A 7,550-nucleotide genomic window follows, 5' to 3' on the forward strand; every position below is an offset into this window, starting at 1 on the left:
CCTTCCTTCCTTCCTTCCTTCCTTCCTTCCTTCCTTCCTTCCTTCCTTCCTTCCTTCCTCCCTCCCTCCCTCCCTCCCTTCCTTCCTTCCTGCCTACCTCTCTGCCTCCTTCCCTCCCTCCCTTTCTTCCTCCCTTCCTCCCTCCCTCCCTTCCTCCCTTCCTTCTTTCCTTCCTTCCTTCCTTCCTTCCTTCCTTCCTTCCTTCCTTCCTTCCTTCCTTCCTTCCCTCCTTCCTTCCTTCTTTCTGTTTATTTAACCACTCTAATATTTAGTTGATTTATATGTCTTCTTTATCTCATATCTCTCTAGATATTCTTTTTTGATCTTTCAAAATCAGGATATCAAATTCATATTTTTCTCACAATTTTATTCTTTTTTCTAAATCTCTTAGTTTAGTAGATATGCCAACATTGGTTAGGCATATAAAATCTAATAACTTATACTTTAATATATAATTTATTTATAAAGATTACTGATTTTCAGTTGTAAGGAGACAAAATTAGAAAGAGATAGTTACTAATATAAGCTATTGGCTCTGAGTAGTAATGATGCATCAGTATAGGGTCATTTTTTGTAACAAATGAATCACCCTGGTGGGAGATATTGATAGTGAAGAAGGCTATGAATGTGTGAAGGAAGGAAGCACATGTGGAGTTTTTGTCCCATTTGCTTAATTTGCTGTTACCCTAAAACTTGTCTAACCATTAATAAATAGGCATCAGACTCAATCTCTCGCAGAAAAGACAAGCTTATCAGTACCATTTATGTTAGACTACTACTAATTAATTTTTTCCTCTTCCTCAAGGTCACCCGCTCTACAAAACCAATCACTAATCTTAATCACAAAACAAATCTTATGGTAGGTAAGATCTCTACCGCTTTCACCCTGTAGAAATAGCTTAATAACGGTTCTTCCTTTCTATAAATCCCTTGTCAGTTAATGGCAAAGTTTATCTTTTCTTTTGGGCCTCAATTTTTACTTAAAATTTTTTTGTTCTTGCTCAAGGCATGGCTCCACTTCAGAGAGACTGAGTGACTTTCCAGGACAAAGGGCAATATATAGCCACTGATCTCTGCACAGCTTTATCAGTGCTAGAAGTCATATAATATCTCTGTGATTATTTTTTAAATGATTCTGAATGGGAATGAGAAATGTAACAGATTAGTTATCATTAATCCATTCAAGGTGTATTTTCTTAACAACTATGAGAATATAACATATATAACATGGAATTGATTGTAAAATCCTTTCACTACAATTCTTATGTTTTTATTTTGGTATTAAAAAGTAGAAGGAAGAAAGCTGGTATGCTCTAAGGAAGACTGAAAAGCAGTTTCTTTTTAAGAAATTTTAAGTTTAAAGAGGGAGAAAAAACAGAGAGAGCAGTTTTGTTAAGTTAAGAGGAGAATGAAGGGAAAGAGGGCTTGTGTTTCAGCCTAACAGTGTTTGGATAGTGTTTTATTATGGCTAGCTGTCTCAACAATAAAAGAGAATATAGTAAAGGGTCCCTGTGACTTTTCTGATAAAATGTAAACTTTGGGGATGGAAAATACATCACATCTTTTGTCTGCTTGGATCTTTTATTCTGTCCACTTAGAATTCCATGCAGCAGCTCTCTGAACGCATCTTGCTTTCTCAGGTCTCTTTACTTTAATGTATGTGGTTCCTTCTGTCTGGTCCCCAGTCATTTACCTCCATATATTTTCAATATATCCAATATTTTCAATATGTCCAGTATATTTTTAATTTTTTCTGGTCCCCAGTCATTTAGCTCCTATATATTTTCAGCTGCTTTTCCTTTAGCAAGTCTACTAGACATACTATATAGACAAGGATAGACACTATGTAATAGTCCTTATTTTCTGTATCACTGTTGTCCCATTGTTCATTGATTTGCTCAAGCAGGGACCAGTAATGTCTCCATTGTGAGACTTGTTGTTACTGTTTTTGGCACATCAAATACACCATGGGTAGCTTGCCAGGCTCTGCCGAGTAGGCGGGATACTCTTGGTAGCTTGCCGAGCTCTCCAAGAGGGACGGAGGATTAATTATTATTAATTACAAAAATTATTTAATTGTAATTATTCATATCTAAACATGGAATTGAAGAGTATGAAGAATTTATCCTATTTTGTAGAGCTTAAATTACCCTAGTTTATAGCAGGAGTACAATAGGCTTATGAGGACTAGATTGATGAGGAAATAAAATAAAATATAAAAACAAAAAACGGAATAGTGGACTAACTATGCAGTTATTATTTAAGTCTTAGGATCAATCTTTTTTTCAGTATGTCAATTATTTAGTGATTTAATTTCTTTAATCGGATCACCGTGAGATACACAGTTACAAAGTTGTTTATAATTGAATTTCAGTCATGTAATGTTCCAATACCCGTTATAATCAGGCTTGATATTCATCTCTGTATCTCCACTTTATTCTGGCTCCCAAAATGCTCAGATTAAGACTGTCATATTTATGCCCAAGCAGAACTATGATGTATATCATCGTTTGAGTCATAGCCTTCTGCTCGAATTTATTTTCATTTCCCTCTGACTACCTACAATAGCTAATGTTGAGGATTTAATGCCAATAGATATATTGGAGATACTAATATTATATCATAAGCTCTTGTTAAGCTGTTTGCATGTAGATATCTTTAAATGATGAGTAATTAACTACATAGCATCTGAAAGCATAGTCCCAAAGCATTCAAAATTGAAAATTGCTTGACACTAAAAACTACTAATTTCCTTGAATCTTGGTGGTTTTAAACTGTCCTCTCTATGGTGTCCTCACCTTAGCCACTTTACCCATAAAGGATTCAAATCTGCTATAATACTTTGGGTTTTGTTTTGAACTTTTGGTACCACCATGGTCATTTTCCCTTCTATATTGCATTATGTGTTTGTCCCAGTTTGGACATTTCTCTTCAATTTATTCCATTAAGTATGAAATATCCAGAGGTTTTGTTAATGCAGTTTACCATTGTTGACTCTCCATTGGGAACCATATTATTATTTATTGAAAGTCTATTAAATATTTAGGAGCAGATTTTTAAGGGAGAAATAATGTTATGAGATTGAATCTTGAAACATTGCATTGTGAAAGAATTTCAGGGTTCCTATCTCTGCTAGCACTTTTAAAATAGCAATTAATTATTAATTTTTGGGCTTTGGGACCACACCTGGCAGTGCTCAGGAACTTCTCCTGGCTGTATTTATGGTGGTCACACCTAGCAGTGATCTGGGACATGTGATATCAAAGATCAAACCAAGACCTCCTGGATGCAAAGTAATGTCTCTAGACCATTGCAGACATTTAATTATTACAGGGAGATTTCTTACCACATCAAATCCTTTTGACATTCACATTATAGTAGTTTGGCCTACTTCTTATACCAACGACAGACTTTAAGAGAAATTCTTTCTCAGCTTAGTCTCCCTTACTTGGCCAGACATATTTTGGCATTCTCTCCCAGAGCCTTCTCCTAGGGAGGGGAGTTGCACAAATTTAGCTCAGAAAAATTATTTTTCCTTTTTATTTTTATTGAATCACCATGAGAAAAGTTACAAAGCTTTCAGGTTTAAGTCTCAGTCATACAATGATCAAACACCCATCCCTTCACCAGTGCACATGTTAAACCACCAAGAACCACAGTATACCTCCCATCCCATGACCTCCACCCATCCAACCTGTGTGGCTGATGATTTTCACTTTACTCTCTCTTTACTTTGATTACATTCAATACTTCAACAGAAAACTCACTATTATCATTTGGAATTTTCCCCCAACAATCAGGCCTGCCGAAAAGGCATCATTTGATAATTTGTTTTCCATTGCTGAGAATGAAGAGCATATGAAGTTGTGTGGTGCGTGGTTTTGGATTTCTGGTATTTTAGTAATTAAATCCAGAGAAATTTCTGCCAGAATTTGAGTCACTGCAAGTCATACCTCTGGTTAGTGGGCTCTATAAGATGGTGGTCGCCATGCCGCCGCGAAAGTAAAGGCCCAGAGAGAAAAACCTTTCTCCTCTTGGGGCGGCATGGGGCTGTAGTAGCTTAATTCACAGTCTAGAGGCATTACTGCAAGAAGCTGCTGGGTTCTGAAAGTAGTTAGTGGGCCTCCGGGGTCATGGTCTTTTAGGAGCGGAGGAGCTGTTCATGTGCGGCCACTCGGGGTCTCATCTGGGCGGAGAGCCTTAGCTCAGAAATTTGAGGGAATGAACATTCTTGGAGACAAGCCTTAACCAATGAAGTCTTGAATCTTCTAGTTCATTTTTCTCTTCTGTATACTGATTTTTACATATTTCAGTAGAATCCATCTAGCATTTGGAATCCACTTCTAGCAGCAAGCCTGAAAATGTGATGCTAGTATTTTTTTTCCTTCTCATCTCTTTTTCTTCAGTCCTTTCCTGGGCTTCCTATGATCATGACCAAATATGCTCTACTTCTAAATATTTAAGCCTGTTCCAACTCTAATTTTGTGGAAAACTCAAACGAAGACATTTCTGATCATGTAATGGGTCTATATGATGAATGACTCTATGCTTATAGGTGATTTATTTATGTTCATTACCTATTCCTGAGATGAGGGGCCTCAAAAATTTCATATGTATAATCATAATGGTTGATAATAATGCTATGTCTAAAAGATAGGGGTATTATGAATTTGAATCATAAATCATTTCAACATCTTATTAAATTTTAGTCATTTATCGAAGGCTCTTTTGAGATTCTTATTTAGCATTTTTAGATACATGAAAATGCACTTTTCCAGATTAGAGCTAATATAAGCTACTATGTGGAAGATATTGCATTATTGCTCAGTGGATAACATACAGTGGAACATGTTAATCCATAATGTAAATGGAAATCACCCTACTGACACTATACTTAGTTTAAAATATTTTTCAAAGGTATTTTATGCAACTAAAGTGAGTATTTTAAGGTATTAGGGACCAGAGTGCACAGAATCTAGTCAGTCCCCATTCCCACCACAGTTCTCATAAAAATAATGGCAATTTCCTCGAGCTAGACTTCCTACATCTACTTTTTCTCTACATGACAAAGAGAAAAAGCCTCCAAGAATATAAAACTGATCAAGTCATTACCCTGCTTTTGGCTTTCTGATAGTTGGCTTCCGATTCCTTAGGCTAAATCTACTTAGATTCCAATTAGCATTCCTAAGAATCTATTTAAGAACTCTAAAGGACATTTGGGGTCCATACAGAGGGCTGGACACCAAGGAGAAATTTAATGGGCGATGGCAAAAGATAACATTTAAAAATGTGAGTGACACCAGTGAGAATGGCATATATCAAATATAGTAGGAACAATCTGTGTTGCCGGGGATGTGGTTAAAAAAAGGAATTCTTGTCTAGTGCTGGTTGAATGTTGACTGGTACAGCCCTGTGGAAAGCAATATGGAGAGTTATCAATAAACCAAAAATTGAACTGCCGTATGACCCAGCTATTTCACTTTTGGGTATATATCCACAGGATATAAAAACCCTCTCTCAAGAGAACATATACACACCATCATTCATTATGACACTTTGTACAATAGGTAAGATATTGAATAAACCTACATGTTCAATGACAGATGACTGGGTTATGAAGATGTGGTATATATGTATTATATATTAACATGGGCTGGAGTGATAGCAGAGCGGGTAGGGCGTTTGCTTTGCACATGGCCGACCCGGGTTCAATTCCTCTGCTCCTCTCAGACAGTCCGGCAAGCTACCGAGAGTATCTCACCTGCACGGCAGAGCCTGGCAAGCTACCCGTAGCGTAGTCGATATGCTAAAAACAGTAACAAGTCTCACAATGGAGACATTACTGGTGTCCACTTGAGCAAATCTATGAGCAATGGGATGACAGTGACAATGACAGTATGCAATGAAATAATATGCAGCTGCAAGGAGCAACAAATTGGACCTGGAAGATATATTGAATGAAGTAAGCCAGAATAATAAAGACAAAACTAGGATGATCCCACTTATCTGAGGAATATAGAATCCTGGATGACCAAACATACATGTTAGTAGAAGGGGAATCCTAGACCGCCCTTAACCTCAGTGCTTAGAGAAGAGAAGGCAGAGGGAAGGAAAGAAATCAAGGGGGAAAGAAGAGAACTGGAACTAACGGGTGAACAGCAAACAGGGCTTCAGTTATACTGCTGATATAGATGAGGGATAATCCTGTCTCCAAAACACAGACTCAGCAAAAGACTCACTGAAAACATAAGATCTAAGCTGCAACCACTGAAACTTTGTGATGTCCCTGTTAAATTGACAAGTGGGAACTAGGTTGGGGTTCCTGTGGGGAAGAAATATGGGAACGCTGGTTGGAGGAACGTTGACAAGGGTGGTGGAATTAGCATTGAAACATCATATGCCTAAAATGTGACAACCAATAACTTTGCCAATCACAGTTATTTAATAAAAATTGAAACAAATAAAACTAAAGATATGAGTGAAGTGGAGGAATCCACAAAGATACTGCAGTATCTCAAGGCTAATAATAGGAGGTAAAACATAATAATAGGAGGTCAAACATTGGTGGGAGTGGTGGTGGTATACTCTGGAATTTGGAATTGGTGAAGTCCCTACCTAAGAGGAGTATTTGCTCAAGGGGCCTAGTTCATAGCAAATAGGTAAACAATTGTAGATAATATCTTGACCTCACTGTATCCATCTCTTGCATCTCTAGTAGTTCTCTAGTGGCACATGAAAGAAAATTCATCGAGTCAAATGTTCAGACCTTGCGAACAGAGCAAGAAGAATAAAGAACTTGCTAGAGCAAATGAAACCATCTAGCATTAGAAACACAATTGTCAGGGATTTACTGTTTTGTACCTGCCCTTCTCTTCACTTCATTTTGTCACCAAACCTCGAGATTGTATGGTTTTTTCATGCAGGGTTTGAGATTTTTTTCTCTTATTTTTCTTGTTTTATTTTCTGGTTTTTGGGTGACACCCTACTGTGTTCAGAGCTTACTCCTGGCTCTGTGCTTAGGGATCACTCCTGGTGGGGCTCATATAGGGTGCTGGGGTCGAACCCAGATCAGCCACATGCAAGACAAGGATCCTACCCACTGTACTATCATTTTGGCCAAGGGATGGACATTTTATACTGAATCTCTTGTGCTGACACGTTACTGTTACATGGCAGGAGTTCTTTAAAAGTACAGTCTTTAAATGTACACTGAATATCTGTTGAATTACTTCTTGGGAGCATGACCTTCAAGGTCATGAAGGCTGAAGAGATAGTATAGTGGGTAAGACACTTTCCTTGCATGCAATCAACCCAAGTTCAATCCCCAGCATCACATATGGTCCTCAAAGAATTTCTAGGAGTTACCCTTGAGCATTGAGTCATGAATAAGCCATAAACAAAGTCAGGTTTACTTCACTCCCAACCCCAAAGTAGAAAAAGGTATAAACTGGTTGCACAATAACATTTACCAAATTCAGTTGGTTAAGTGAATTTCTGAGCATGGACTCTGGCTCAAAAAAGTACACCTCTAACTAAATTCCACACACAAT

Source organism: Sorex araneus, chromosome 2, assembly GCF_027595985.1.
Source record: "Sorex araneus isolate mSorAra2 chromosome 2, mSorAra2.pri, whole genome shotgun sequence".
Taxonomy (NCBI): Eukaryota; Metazoa; Chordata; class Mammalia; order Eulipotyphla; family Soricidae; genus Sorex; species Sorex araneus.